This window comes from Lissotriton vulgaris, chromosome 4_1 (genome assembly GCF_964263255.1).
Source record: "Lissotriton vulgaris chromosome 4_1, aLisVul1.2, whole genome shotgun sequence".
In the NCBI taxonomy this organism is placed as follows: domain Eukaryota; kingdom Metazoa; phylum Chordata; class Amphibia; order Caudata; family Salamandridae; genus Lissotriton; species Lissotriton vulgaris.
In genome coordinates this window covers 1,786,272,584-1,786,288,608 of record NC_141691.1, presented here as the reverse complement: position 1 = coordinate 1,786,288,608, position 16,025 = coordinate 1,786,272,584, and the positions used below count along the sequence as shown (strand labels likewise).

General features: G+C 42.1%; 1 protein-coding gene across 1 annotated transcript in view; it reads left to right on the top strand.

Annotated features, from left to right (window-relative positions):
• Positions 1-16,025, top strand: part of ANGPT1 (angiopoietin 1) — a 1,006,072-nt gene that overhangs the window by 251,149 nt on the left and 738,898 nt on the right. The window lies entirely within an intron of this gene.

Below are 16,025 nucleotides of genomic sequence, written 5' to 3'. Positions count from 1 at the left end.
TTACATATATTCTTTGCGCTTGTGATGGTTCTGGCAGCGACCCGATTGGCGCTGTCTTGTACATAATCCCCTGTAAATTGCTACCTGGTTCCAGTTGGCACAGTGTATATATGTATGTGATTGCATTCTAATGTGTTTTTATAATACAAATGCTATTTTTATATAACCTTGTGTGGAGTCTCCTTTGTAGTGTGCCTCGTGTGTTGCCGCTGTGTGTGTGTGTGTTGCGCAAACGCATTACACATTGGCTCTGGGATTAGCCTGACTGCTCATGCCAAGCTACCAAGGGGGTGAGCAGGGGTTATCCTCAGGGTGTAACTCCCTCGCCCTGACTAGAACGGGGGTTTGTGATCTGACTTTGGTGCATGCCCTAGCCAACCGGGAATCCCTGTTTCTAACAACGGGGCATTTGGTAAGCCTTCATCATCCATTGGTCTGTTCTACTGTCATTCACAACTTGTATCCACTCACCAAAGTGTGAAGCCCCATCAGCAATAAAGGAAGTGTATTTCAATGCTAGTTCTGGTGACCTAATTAGCACTCTACCATTATAACATGTTTAGTCAACCTTGCATGTTTAAAATATATTTTCCGGTTGCAGTAATTCAAAGCTAAAATTGTAATTTCTTTGCACAAATAAGAATACTTTTTTAATATACTGATTAAAACTAAAAAGGACTATAATGGTTCTAAGTACACATAATGGCTAGAGAGCACAAGTACTGTTCTAATAAAGTGATATGCAACAGCCATCTATTGGTTAAAATGTACATTTTTGTTGCCAGCATGTGGCCCTCAGGTTTTCTTCGTTGTTATTTGTATGGCATATGCTTGCAAAATAAATACAAACAATCATCACACCAACTTGTCAAGGCCAGACCTATTGACTTTGCCAGTGCTTTTTTCTGCATATATATAATATGTACTCCCTGAGACCTAAAAGACTGAAATGAACTTTTTTATTGTGTGCGCCAGTGGGGTTCTTGCAGCTCTCGGTATGATTTTGGTTGCCTAATCTAATAAGAAGTGCGTTTGATTAGACCTTCCTGCTTTGGCTTATAGGCTATTTGTCTTGGATCTCAAGGACGTTGTTTCTGTAATGAAATGACCCACGATATTTAGCAATGGAGCCCTTACGATGTATGTTTTGTAATCAGCTGTGTAGAGCACAGTTTTGTTTCTGAGGTGTAGGAGCTGTAGTTAAGAAGTATCTATGACTTCTATATATTTGAATTAATAGCAATAAGTCAAAGGGCAAAGATGTGTTCTTTGAATACTGGACTGGTGGTTGGCCAGGAGAAAAATATCTCTAGCCATGGAAAGTCACATAAGAAAAAAATCCTCGGCATTGAAGTCGATTATACAAATGTTGCACAGGAACATTTTCAAAGGTGCAATGGATCTGAGTAACATGGACCTTTACATGGTGTGAAAATTTAACGTGTCGATTGATCATGTTTGCTAGTGGACACAGTGTGCATTGAAAAATTGATTAGCCAGCGCATATCCATGGGGTGATGCTGGAGCTTTTTTTTTTTATCTGGCTGGAATTCACTGCGTATACCTTTTTGGATTCAATATCAATTAGAATTAGACATTACCTAAAATAGCACAGGATAGCCCACATGAAATTCAAATTGAATAAATCTTCCTATATAAGTGAGTTAAAGGGCAGTCCTTCTCTGTAGTATCCCCATATCCAGGAGTATAGTGAAGAAAGGGTCTGGGTCTATTTTTATACCTCGTCCCAGCTTTGAAGTGGAAGAAATTTCTGGAGTCCTTACACCCCCACAGACAGTGTGTAATTTCCTACCTTCCTGCCCAGCCTTCAAACGGTCTGGGTTCACAAAAGGCTAGTGTGACGTTCTTTGTGTGTGTGTGCTGGGTCCGCTACTCTGAAATGTGAGTGGGGCTGTGCTCCAATCCTGCCACCATCCAGTCCACCTTTGTCACTGTCTGAGTGGAATACACAAAGGCCAGCTGCCAACTACACCTATTCATATGACCCAGGTTAAAGACTACAGGCACAAAATGGTTAGGACAAGGAACCGCCAACTTCATAATTTCGGAATTGTGATTTATAATCTGCCTTTACCAGTAAAAGGGATTTTAAATTGCAATTCTTAGACACCAAACTTTACATTTGTGCTGTTCAAAAAAATATGTTATCGCTTATTAACACCTTGGCTGCGGCTGGAATTCCGCGCCGGTGCTGGAAAATCCGATCGCGGGCGTGGTCATGATGGCTCCCATCTGTCATCAGCACACGCCCACCGTGACTCATGACGGCTGGGAGCCGTCATCAGCACCGAAGGGGTTAAATGTAATAAGTTAACAGAATGTTATCCTATATGAGAGGTAGGCCTCACAGTAGTGAAAAACAAATGGGTGAGTTTTTCACTACAAGGACATGTAAAACCTGAAAGTACATGTCCAACTTTTTAAATACAATGCACCCTGCCCTATTAGCTGTTTAGGGCCTAACCTAGGGGTGAAATGGAGTTTTAGGCTTGGCAAAAGGTTTATTTTGCCAAGTCGAATTGGCAATTTAAAACTGCACATAGGCTGCAATGGCAACCCGGGGACATGTTTCAAAAGGCTATTTAAGTGAGTGGCACTATTAGCGCTGGAGGCCTACTAGTAGCATTTAATTTACAGGCCCTGGGTATATATTGTACCACTTTACTAGGGACTTATAAGTAAACTAAACGTGCCAATTTGGCATAAGACAGTTGTTTAAAAGACAGAGTACAAGCAAGTACACAGAGTCCTAGTGACAACAATAACGAAATTCAGAAAGCCGGAGGGGTGAATACTAAGAGTTTGGGGGTGACCCAGCAGAGAGGGCCAAGTCCAACACAGCCAATACATAATATGCTTGTTTTCAGATCAGTTGATGATTTTGCTGTACCAAACTAGTACACACATTTAGAGTAGAATGTGCAGTGTACATTTCTTATAAACCTATCTTGTGCTGTAAGTCAGGTGTAATTTGTCATGAAGTGGGTAGATTTCTAAATGGATGTTTCAAATATTACTTCAATCCTCAATTGATATTTAGCAGAACTGATACAATTCACATGGACATATATCACCTATATTGAGAGGACTGCATTTTTAAATTTAAGGCATTGACTTTTATTTACAAGACTGTGTATATAAATATTCCCTAATACGTTTAAAAATACTCACATTTTCTACTCTGTGGAAGACACTCTTACCAGTGCGTAAAACAATTTCATTTGAGAGTTTTTGTTTTGTGATGCATGTGTGTGCCCTATGGAAACAGGAACCTCTGTGAAATCTGGACAGTTCTGGAAGTATAAAGCAACCTTTTTGTTTTGGGGGCAGATGTATCAAAATGCCTATTTGTGATTCTCAAATATCGATTTTTTGAGAATCGCTATTTGAGAATTGCAAATGGTATGTATCAAAAAAATCGCATTTTTTTAGAGATTACTTAATATTCCTTTTAATTGCGAATTCGCAAATTGAGAATTAGCAAGTAAGGAATACTTTCCCATTCATTTCTATGGGCCAGGAGGCCCATAGGAAGGAATGGGAAGTTATTCTCAATTTGCGATTCGCAATTTGCTAATCGCAAATTGAGAATAATTTCAAGGGTGCAAGGGTGTCTTAAGGACACCCTGCTGCACCCCTGAAATTTACATGTGTGCGCATATGGCGCAAGATATATGCCCTAAGGGCATGTATGAGCGCCACATGGCACCTTTACAAATGCAAAAAAGTGCATTTGTGAAAGAAATCGCAAATTAACACCAACTTGATGGTAATTTGCGATTTCTTAAAGTGAATTCGCTAAACTTAAGTGTTTCTTACATAGCATTTAAGAAATCACTTTTTGCGATTCCTTAAATGCTTTGCGAATAGTTAAGGAATCGCAAATTCTGCGATTCCTTAATTTTGGGAATCCATTTCCGTCATACATCCCGTTTTCATGATTTTTAGTCGCAACCGCTGCTTTTTTGAGAATCGCAGCGTTTGCGACTAAAAATCCCGTTGATACATCCGCCCCTTAGTCCTTTATCGTCTCAGGCCCTTGGATGCCTATGTTGGTATTAAATATTCATTTATGAGATACCGTAAATTGATGAAGAACCTTTGGTAAGCATAAAGGTGTAGGCATGGATGTCAGTCACTGAAACACCAGTGATAGCGGAAGTGACATCACGTGCCCTTGAAACATGATGAAATTAGCGGGTTACCTCTTGGCTTGCAACTTTACCGAACCACCTATTTGCTGCTGAGTTGTAGGGTACAGTCAAGAAGTGGAAACCACAGAAAAAAACATGGTTTTCAGAGCCCCCCTTACCTTCTCTTCATGGTGCTGCCTTCAAAAACCTCAAAACCAGGGATAAGAAGTGCGGATAGCAGAAGTATGGGTCAACACAGAGGGTTTGGGGATGGAAGATACACACAGAACACGGTCTGGATTCACAAAAGGCTAGTGTGATGTTCTTTGTGTGTGTGTGCTGGGGCCGCTACTCTGAAATGTAAGTGGGGCTGTGCTCCAATCCTGCCACCATCCAGTCCACCTTTGTCACTGTCTCAGTGGAATACATAAAGGCCAGCTGCCAACTACACCTATTCATATGACCCAGGATAAAGACTACAGGCACAAAATGGTTAGGACAAGGAACCACCAACTTCATAAAAGTGGCATTTTCAGAGCTCGCACCTCTGTGCTATCTATCATTTTTGTATAAGCAATGCTTTAAATGGTACTGAGTACCGGCACTTTTTCATTTTGAGAGGGACTTCTCAAGACAAAGTAATACTTTTAATTGGAGAGTACCGGCACTTCTCAGAAACAAGCAGGTACTCCGTCAGAGTACCTAAACTTCTATTTTTCCATTTCAATCACTGTGTATAAGCACAAATAAAACATCTCAAAAGGTTGTAAATGCATGTATCCATCTATCTGTAAAAAGGCATTCCTTGCAATCCTGACCCCAACTCTCACGGAAGCCAATTTCATTATTACCTAATGATCACAATAAAATGTTGTTTTTTCTCAGGAAATACATAAAGACTAAAAGCTTCGGAAAGCCTTTTTATATTAAAACAACTTCTTAGGCCATTTACTTTGTGGCGTAAAAACGGGAGATTATGGAAGTCCCTGCAGGAAAGGATTTCCTATTCTTCTTTGAGCAGACTCGGGTGATTTACAACAGGGTCTGTGCCAACTTCAGTTTTACTAGAAGATTAAGCCAGATTTATAACCACATCCGAGCAGTGAATGCTCTGAAGGGCTTCCTTATTGAAATGATGCCAACCAAGGGTGCCCAGTTCTGGAGTTCATTAATTGCATTTACTTTTGTGAAGTTCAAAGAGTCCCCGCATGAGTATAAATGAAAGGTGGCATTTTGCTGGTCTTACACTGCAACTAATTAAAAAAGTGTGACAACATCCTCAATAATTTGCATCAGTCTATAATCTGTCTCCGTGTCTAGGAGGCGAGCGAGGAGCTGGGATTATATAGCACCAAAGAACCGCATGGAATATATAAGGCTGTGTTTAGTCGCGCAGCAGGCGAAGGCCCCTGAAAACTGGATGTTATTTCGAACTGTTCTAAGCACTGTCAGGCTGTAATGTTGTATTATGTCACCTTCCGTGGCGCTGTGTAGCATTAGTTGGGTTAGCATTGTGCTAAGTGAGTTGTATACTCACAGATCCCTCGGGCCTCATTTATGAAGCCTTGCGTCAGTTTTGCGCTTCCGATGCATCACTTTTTGTGACGCACCGGTGGCATAAAACATGCCTCCTGTTGCGCACTATTTACAAAGTAATGCATCTAAGCAGGTGCGTCACTTTGTAAACCCCTGCACTACATTATACCTGCATCAGGTATAATGGATGCAGGGGGGCGTTCCCCCGCAAAAAGCTTCGTAGAAGTGACGCAGTGAAATCTATTAGATTTCACTGCGTCACTTCTAGGACGTTGTTACGTCAAAATCTTGTACCTGCCTCACAGCAGGCGTAGGACTGGCGCAAGCCCTTTCACATGGGGCAAATGACGCTTTGCTGGAGTTGCGTCACTTTTGTGACACACTCCAGCAATGCGTCACTTTTGCTCTTACAGATACGTCAGACATACTGACGTATCTGTAACTCCGTGCAACATGATGCATCATACATTAAATATGACGCATCACGTATGTTGCAAAGAGTGCGCACTGAGAAGTGACGCATCCCTGCTTTCACGCAGCGATGCGTCATTTCTCATAAATGAGGCCCCTCATGTTCAACATTTTGGTGCAGGGCAGTGCCATAGGGCTTCTTGCTGCGCTGTCCTGCGCCAAAAGAAGAGGGCAGGTATTATTATATTTAGGCGATATGGTGCATTCCTATCCTCTTTCACTACACTTGCGCACAACTTGTGTCCACGTTGTGGGAATGATTGCTTTTGTGCAGGAAAGGACACCTTCCTGCACAAAAACAACAATGGGGGTGTTTTCGCTCTTTCTATGTGTGCTGCAGAACGCAGCACACATAGAAAGAGGACACAACTACGAGAATGAAAGTTATTTCTGCTCGTTATGCCACCCCTTGGGAGGTGCACGGTTTTCCCACATTTACTAAATGTTGTAGATCTAGGAATGTGTCAAAATCCAGGGGTTGAAGTGGGATTACCCTCTGCAATACCCATGGCATGCCTCCCTGACGTAGTGTGAGGCAACGCAGAGACTTGCACTGCATTGCTCTACACCATATCTACGTGGCCATGGAAATCCACAGAGGGTGGCTTTTCATGGTTTCACAGACATGGATCTGCACTGCTGTCAAAATAATTGTCATTCAGGCAGCCCCTGAATGTTTTAGATTCAAGAATTCTTTGCATTCATGTATTTGTCTTTTAATCTATAAAATAAAATACAATATACTATATAGAACATTCTTTTTATTGGATTTTAACACTGAGAGCAGTACACAATTAAATGAGAAAAAATAAAACTACTAGGTCGTGATATCACATAGAGAGATATTTCTGTTGATTTTTGGGACCATCCTTAAACAGGTGAACTAACAAGTTATTTATCTATTTCCTAGATTTACCCACAGGCATCTCCGAATCTTCAGATATGAAGTACAAAGCATAAAGTTTTTATCACATTTTCTTCATTCATCCAGTAACCCATTAAAAAGAGTTCAAGTTTTAAACTTCTCACACAATAGTGGACGAAGTTTGCAAACTTTGTGTTGTGCCCAGTTTACAAAGTTTCTTGTTAGCAAACTTTATCCAAAGTCACTTCCATGAGACCTTTTTCTGGCAAATGTTAACATTTTTGGAAGAAATACGTCTGGTATAACCTTTATCAACAGTTTTGTTACATTGAAAACATGGTGAAGTTAAAAAACTTTGCCTCTTCACCTCTCCAAAACTTTATCATCAAAACTGCTGTTAATATTTCAAATACAAAAAGGAAAGAGAACAATAGATCAACCATATTGATGCTAAACATCCATCATAATCATTAGGTAGTTGCTTAGTTCACTGTAGGAAAGCAATAGAAAAAAACATGGCTTACGTGCAAATCATATTAGTCCACACCAGGAGGCTTTATTTTTTCCTAATGACGATGGGCTGTTTGGGTAGAACCAACGCTGGGAATATCCTAATGGTAGAGATCATATTATAACTTCTATGGCAATCACTCCTACTACCTGTACTCCTTCATATCAAGTATCCCGATCTTTGGGGCCTATTAGGAGGGCGGGTGGACTCACGTCTGCCCGCCACCCTTGCGGTTCTGGGACCGGCCGCCAGTGGTGTGGCGGTCCCGCAACGGCAATTAGGATGCCACCACCACGGTGGCGGTGGCGATCCGCCCAACATTCTAATAGACCCCTTTGTCTCAGTCAGGTTCTGCCAATCTGTGACTCAGTACTTGAATTTTAGAGATTTTTATCATCTTAAAAGGATTTCTGGGAGACAAACATGCACCTTGAGGGATGGCCAGCTGATCATTCTGTGGCTATACATCACTCCTGCTGTACCAGCTAGAAGAAAGATATTGAGGGTCTGATCTACAAAGGGCCTCCTCACTCGTGGAGGAGGCCTTCAACTGCAGTTACTCATTTTGGATGTCCTACCACGAGTGCAGGACATTCGCACGAGTGCAGAGGCCCTTTGTAAATCGGACCATGAGTCCAAAGCTCATGGCTCCAAGGTGCTATGTCTATTACCCTTGTGAGTGCACTCATTGGTTTCTCAACTTCTAGGTACAACACTTCATGCTTCCTACAGCTGAAGCTGAACACTACAGGCACTAAAGGGCATCATCAGAAGGAAGAGGGCACCATTGGGCACAGGGATAAATGAAGAGATGAGCACTTACTTGTGCGGTAGGCAGAATAATTTCAAGAAGAAAATCTGTGTTAGAACATCAACTCTTCTTGTTTTGTGGCAACTGTCTCAGACTTCTTGCTTTTTCCTGCTTCATTGAAATGAGAGTCCCCTTTAAAGTAATGACTATGACAAGGTTGAGGAAAGTGGGCGTAATAAATGGTGTACTAAGACTATCTTGTAATTGCGATCCCTGCACAAATAGGGGTAGATTTTGCACAGGGTTAGCATCACAAAAGTTACACTAACCCGCACTTTTTTATTTATACCAATTTACTTTCCAGCACAAAACTTGTTTTGCATTGGAAAGTACCCTACAAGTAATCCAAAGCAGTGTGAAACATTGCTTTGCATTACTTAGCAACAAGGAGGCGACACATGGGTGGTACTTGGGCGTGTTTTTTTAAGCTGGCCCCTAGCATTTAAACAGGAGTAGCACATTCACTATGCACTTGTAATTGAGGTCTAATAGAACATTGTCTGTAAAGCAGGCATTTAGTGCTTTACGAGTCCCAAAACCTGCCTCTTTTACTTAACTCCAACAGCCGCAGCTGTTCTTGTTCTCACACCCCCAAAAAAGTATTTCTCAGAATCTGCATTACCTCTGCCACTTGGGTCACCAATCAGGAGTGCAATATTATGACTGCTGTCTATGTAAGAATCCAACAGGTGGCATCTATTTCCCAGCCCTCCGATTTCAAATGTGTGAGGGCTGCTGGTCTCTAAACAAGATAGCAGTCTAAGCATAATATTACATTTGGATAAAAAAGTACAAAGTTATCCTCAGATTGTTTAATAAAGAAAGTCACCTGTGATAAATAGAACAAATTTTTCTAAAAGAGAGGCAACATAGTAATAGAACGCTGTTATATGTGTTGTTGGTACATGTTGTTGAATAAATGTGTACGGCTTTTCTGTAATACCTACTAAATGCGTTTTCGAACTAGAGATTTGCTCTGTTTGTGAAAGTAAACCATTGACAATTATCGTTCAAAAATAACAAGATACGACTTATGGAACAAAAGTACTATTTCAGTGGCAAAGTATTCACATCCATACCAATCCCGGGGGTCTTTCGAACTAGCTCCTGTTTGATTAACATATCGGAGAGGAAAATGTCACATTTCCATGCTGATTAATATAAATGTAATACACTGGACAGTTTTGTAATCTTTAAAAGAAACACTAACCGCTTCTAAAGCGCTTTCCAATGGACTGCACTGCATGCCTACAGTCTGACAGTGCAAACACAAGGTGATTGTGGACGGAGCACTGAATCTTTTCAGACACTCACCCCCAGTAACAGATCTGGGTTGAATCCATCATCGTTCTTTAGCTCACTGCGCTACCTCAGTTCAAACCCAGCTATATGCAAATTCAGTCATGACCCTGTGCCTCGTGGGAACAGTCCAGCCCGAACTGCCATGCCAGGTCTTCCCTGAACCGGAACAAGCATCCTGGGACTGGTTTTGGGGTAACACCCCTCATTTGCCTGGCTACCTGAAAGTGAGCAAGGGACACACATCTGAGCATACCCTGCCAACTTAGGGCGAACAAAGCAAACACAAGGAGATGATGGACTGAGCGCTGAAACTTTTCAGACACTCACCCCAAGTCACAGATCTGGGTTGAATCCATCATCGTTCTTTAGCTCACTTCGCTACCTCAGTTCAAACCCAGCTATATGCAAATTCAGTCATGACCCTGTGCCTCATGGGAACAGTCCAGCCCGAACTGCCATGCCAGGTCTTCCCTGAACCGGAACAAGCATCCTGAGACCAGTTTCGGGGTAACACCCCTCATCGGCCAGGCTAGCTTGAATCCAGTGGCAAAGTGAGCAAGGGACCCACGTCTGGGCATACCCTGCCAAATTATGATGATGGACAGAGCACTGAAACTTTTCAAACACTGACCCCAAGTCACAGAGTGTCTAAAAAGTTTCAGCCTCTCATCCTCATGATGAGCAGTGGTATAGTTTTCTTCAGTTCAGTTGCTGATGTGGAATGAGGCCCAGGGGTATGAAGGGACTATAGCATCCCAAATATATTTGCATCCTCCTACCAAAACGGTACTACAAGGGGCCTTTTCCTTGCGTGTATTGTGTAACATGCACACCCACTACACCATTGGTTATCCTGCTATCCCTTCGCCAATACACTACCGGCAGCATGTCAACGGTTTCACTAGCCGGACCTACTAAATATGCACACTGCTGGGCTTGTGATCTTTAAAGAAGGAGACCTTGAGAGCCTGCAGTGAAATATTTGGTTTGTACCATTTTGTGGACAGATGTTTATTCTATTGCATGGTGAAGGGCATAATACAGTGATTACCTAAAAAGTAATCACAAGCTCTCAGATTACACCTCATTCATGAAGGACTGGGACGAGGAAGAGTTGGGGGTGTAATGCCGAGACATTTTAGGTACTGAGAGGTAGGTGTAAGTGGGAATTGGTGAAGTAGATCGAGTTTGAAAATTATAAGACAAATTTGGAAAGCAAAGCATGTGAGGGAGAAAAATATTTGGTTTATGTCAATACAATAACGCAAGTGTGATCATGTTTTGTCGTTTCGTGTTTACGCGCGATTAGGTGTGTTATGAATCCCCAGGGTACGAGCCTTTCAAACATTGCCCATGCTGAGTTGGTATATTGCATTTTTGTAGTTAAAAACCTCTTAGCAGTGATATTCAGATATGTGTCAGTGAAATGATAAGACGTTTACAGGCTTAAATGGGAATTCTGTCTTAAAAGCTAGTTTCCTGCTGTACAGTTTATTACGGGAAATGAACATAGGCTGCCTCATCTGTGCATTAACCACCAAAAAGGGAAAATGCGCAAGGGGGGCAGCTTTTGAACAATAATACACTTTGATTGAAACAGCCCTGCGGGGCCCTCTGGTGAGAAATGCCTCAGTAGAAACTCAGATTCAAGGAAAAACAAGTAAATATGCGACATTTTATCGCAGCGCTAATCCTGAGTCTCAATAACACGGAGTGAGCGAGGGATAAGGCAAAGTGTCTTCTTGTGTTATCAGTACCACGGGCGTCCATTTTCAGAGCAGGAGGACTTTACTTATCAGAGTCTGAGAGTTTCCCACAAAGTCCCGAAACTAAAACGGAGTTTCCCATCACCCCTCGTGCATTGTGAACGTGTTCCACTCACCCCGTGAGTGCATGCCGCGTGTTTATCTACTCTTGAAAGGAGCTTGACATGGGAAATAATCAGAGCGCTATTGCAACATGGCGACTGCTACCTGCTAATTGTGCAATTGTCCCGCAGTGAAAGGAAAGAGAAAAGGGACTTCCCTCGCCTTTCTCAGCATAGGCCACACCGGTGGGAACCCCGCTGTGAGTGCGATGTAAAGCAAGCTAATCCCTGCTGGTAATGATGTGAAATGCCTGGCACGGAGAGATGTTACTCCTTTACAATTCCATGCTAACCCATCCACCCGGCAGCTTTCAGGTTCTGTCAAAAGGCTTCTCATCGAGACCCCCATCTGGTTTCAAGCTCTGCGCGTCTCTCATGGTATGGACAGACTTCAATCCCGCTACCAGACCGACAAAGTCAATATTGTTCCCCATCTCGTAGTTTGAGAAGTGGAAATCCTTAAAACATTTTGCACGGCAGGCAGAAATAAGTATTTCCCCCCTTTTCAGCTGGGACTTTACGGTAGAATGAAAATGTATTTCAACTGTAACTAAGCACTTGCTGTCCTGTTTTCCTTCCAGTGGGACGTTGCCTTTCTGATCACATGAAACCAGGCTTTGGAATCCATCTTGTTGCTTCTGAAGTAATGACGCTGCAGATGTGCACGAATTGAAATATTCATACACATGATAGCAGATGCAGCAATTAGAACACCACTTGAAAATACTACTTAAAACATGATATAACATTGTATGAAACAAATATTTTACTTTAACGGTTACAAGGAAAACAATTATGTTAAAAATACGGATCAATTATATAACATAAAATCATTAGTTAGCCTTACCAGCGTGATAATCAGAAGAGGAACAATTACTCATATATGTCAAGGGGGCATCAGTGGGTCTGACCCTTGAGTGGTCTGTTCTTTAAGTGACTTACTGTCCTCCACCAGAAGGGAAACTGTCTGAATGATGACAGTAGTAGGAAGTTAAAAATATCACCTTTCTTGGTCGAAATGTTTATTTGGACAAGAAAGGGATAAGGATAAAAGAAAAAGCAGTGTTAAAGTGAATGAGTTATTGATCAACAACATCTCGTGATGACACTATCCACCAAACCACACAATCGAAGATACTATATATCGCAAGTTGTAAAAATGTAGTTGAGGGTCTCCAAAACATTCTCTTCGAGACTCTGGCACCTTGACATATGTGATTCACTCTACCCTTACTGACTGTCAGATTATTATCTTTGGAAGCCAAATTAATCTCTACTTATCGCTGCCCCTAGAATCCGAAGCGGATACCTAATTATACTGATTGACTTTTCCTCCCTTTATCCTTTTTTTTCTCTATGTCGGTTCTTTATTTCCTTCTTCCCATCTATCTTTTTTGCTATACCTTCCCTCAAGCTTTCACAATTTCTGCTATTCAGGTAACTGTATTTTACTCATTGAAGAAAATGCCAAACTGGTTTTAATTTCGTTTTATTTCTTAAACTAACTCTTTAAACACCAAAACAGTTTGGCAACTAACATGCTTTTTCCCATGGCACCATTAACAAGTTCCCATATGCCTGATAATCCCCCTACTTGCTGATCTGTTGCCCAGTTGAGACACGCTTAGTGTGCTTTTAGATTGGAAGACCCTAAATTGACCTTCATATCCTTTAATCTCCAAGGAGTAGTTCCACTTGACCCCTTTACCTAGGCCATTTTTGGTGACAGCAGGGCATGGATTTGGGTGCACTATATGCACCCACTGATAGATGTGTATTAGCCTCCCATATATAGTGGACAACACACCTTTGTGGTATTCATGTGTATTTTTGCAAGTCTCTGGATTGATAGTGCCACTCTCTGCATGACCTGTTGCTTGCAAAATATATAGGATGGCTTTTGTGTCGGCTCCCTTCAATCCATTGCATATTTTCATCAGTTTCTTTCAGTGAGTAGCTTGAGACAATGTCAATGGCATTTTAGATCAGTCCACTTGAGTATTCTTCACTCACCGTAAAGCTATAGGCTGGTTGGGTGCATGCTCTGTCAGACCTTCCAACGCACAGGGTTCCACTGTGTGTCACACGATATCGACTCTCTTCACTTCAGACAATCATCAAGTGAGGATCCACTATCACACAGTCATTACACAATAAGTTGGAAACCCCTGCAGGGATGAAAGGTTTCCAGCTAATTCGAGGTTCTTGTCAGCAAGTGCCCTGTACAAAATGTAAAACCTCCCCATGACATCGGGTGCAGCCTCAAATGCTTTGCTTTCAGTGTTGGCTATAGTAGGGGAGGGAGAGGGAGCGATTGCCATTGTTGGAGATGCATCTAAAGTGCCTTGGACTGTGCTCGGCACTACGTTCTGTCCTCTTCAAGTCCCCCACCTCCTCCTGACAGGGGGATAAAGTTTCACAAGTTGTCTGGTCTGCTCTGCCCTCCAATGGAGTGCTTTCAATAAAATAGCTGAGGGACTATTTTACATCTAAAAAGTTCCCATACATCCTCATACTTTTTTGTCACATTGATGTCCATACCTCAAATACATATTGTGTACAGAAAGCAATTCTTTTCACCTCACTAAGGAGGGGCTCCAAATTGTTTTTTCATGTAACAAAGTACCAACGCCACATCATCACCAATAAACACCACCCCAGTACCATGTCACCAACAATGCCGCCAATAAACATTACCGCCAATCCCATATTACTATCAGTACCACATACAACAACCACAAACAATGCCACACCAGTATTGCCTACACACATTCTGACCCTACTAATCCCACCCCTATTCTCACCAGAAATATCTCCATCAATCAATACCACATTCAATAACACAGATACCAGTGCCAGTACACCACCACCAGAAATTACTAACAATATCACTGCATACTGCAAAGCTCACTATACCCATTACCACCACTGCCAATTCCACAACCACGAAACACCACCAATATCACCACTATGACCAATACTACCCCTACCAATATCACAATCATCAGACAGCATCAATATCACCACTACTACAAATACCACTGCACCATCCTAATATTACACCACAACCAATACAGTCCTCACATTCTTCACCACCACCAATACTACATCAATGTCAATATAACACGACAACTACCTCAACCAAGCATTGACAAATCCAATTAGCCAGGCTTTATTGTTTCATTTCATGAAAACCAACTTTTTGCATACCTGGTCAGAATACGTGTAGGCAATACTAGTGTGGCATTGTTTGTGGTTGTTGTATGTGCTACTGATAATAATATGGTATTGGCTGTAATGTTTATTGGCGGCATTGTTTGTGACATGGTACTGGGCTGGTGTTTATTGGTGATGATGTGGCGTTGGTTTGCATGCATTGGCACATTAAGCCCAGAGCTGTTGGCTTTGCCAATGTTTGATTTGATTTTAAACATTATGTTAATTGATTTTATAATAATGATGGCAAACATCAGAACAAGTGGGAAAGAAAGGTTGATCGTAATTACCTTTGGAGCACTTATGATTATGGTTATGCTTGGATAATTATAAATATATTTTTTGTATGCATGGATACTGGAAGCTATAGACTATCTTCTGCTCACAGAGAAATCATAAAGAGAACCCCATCCCTGATTTATTTCTAATTCTCCCAGCACCATTGTCTCCAGAGTGTATTTAAATCGAATACACAAGACATCCCGCTAGAGAAGGCCCCCGGGGATTTCAGTTGTCTGGTATCTAATAAGCAACCGTTCTCACAGTAAATTCTTTTTGCAGAGAATGACCTTCTCTTCCCAAGGCTCTGTGCTTAGGGGAACTAGACCCCATCCTGGTTGGGAGGTGTTTAAAACTCCTAAGATGCAGTAGCACCCATTAACTTTGAGCTGCTGCCCAACTGGCAGTAAGATAAGAAAAAGCTTCACTCAAGTTCAGAGAAGATCTGCACTGCCTCATAACTTTATACAGCCTATTGTGATGCTCCTTCAATCAATCTGTATTTGTAGAGCATGTCTTTTCACCTGTGAGGGTATCCAGGCGTTGAGGTCCCTCTGGGCTCAGTAGAAAATCTTGAGTCCCTTTCTGATTTCTGTGAGGATTAGTGATGTTCGATGGTGATGGGCAAGGTCATTCCAGGCTTTGGCAGCTGGGTAGGAGAAGAAACAGCCTACACTGTGGCATCAGAAGATGCAGAGGGGTGTGTGTGAGGGCGAGGAAGGTGGAGGTGCAGGTGTCTTGAGGTTTGGTGGAAGTTCAGGTGGTGGTTGATGTATGCGCGTCTTTGGCCATGGAGGGCTTTGTTGGCATGTGTCAGTATCTTAAATTGGCATCTTTTCTGACTGGGAGCCAATGGTGGTTCTGAGATGGGAGGCTTAAAAAGAGTCTGGTTGCTGAACTCTCTCCCGGCTAAAGTCTCTTCAGGAGTTGAGTGGGGATTCTAGCGTAGAGTGCGTTTCTGTAGTCCAGACGGCTGGTGACAAAGGCTTGCGTGACAGTTTTCCTGGTGCTCA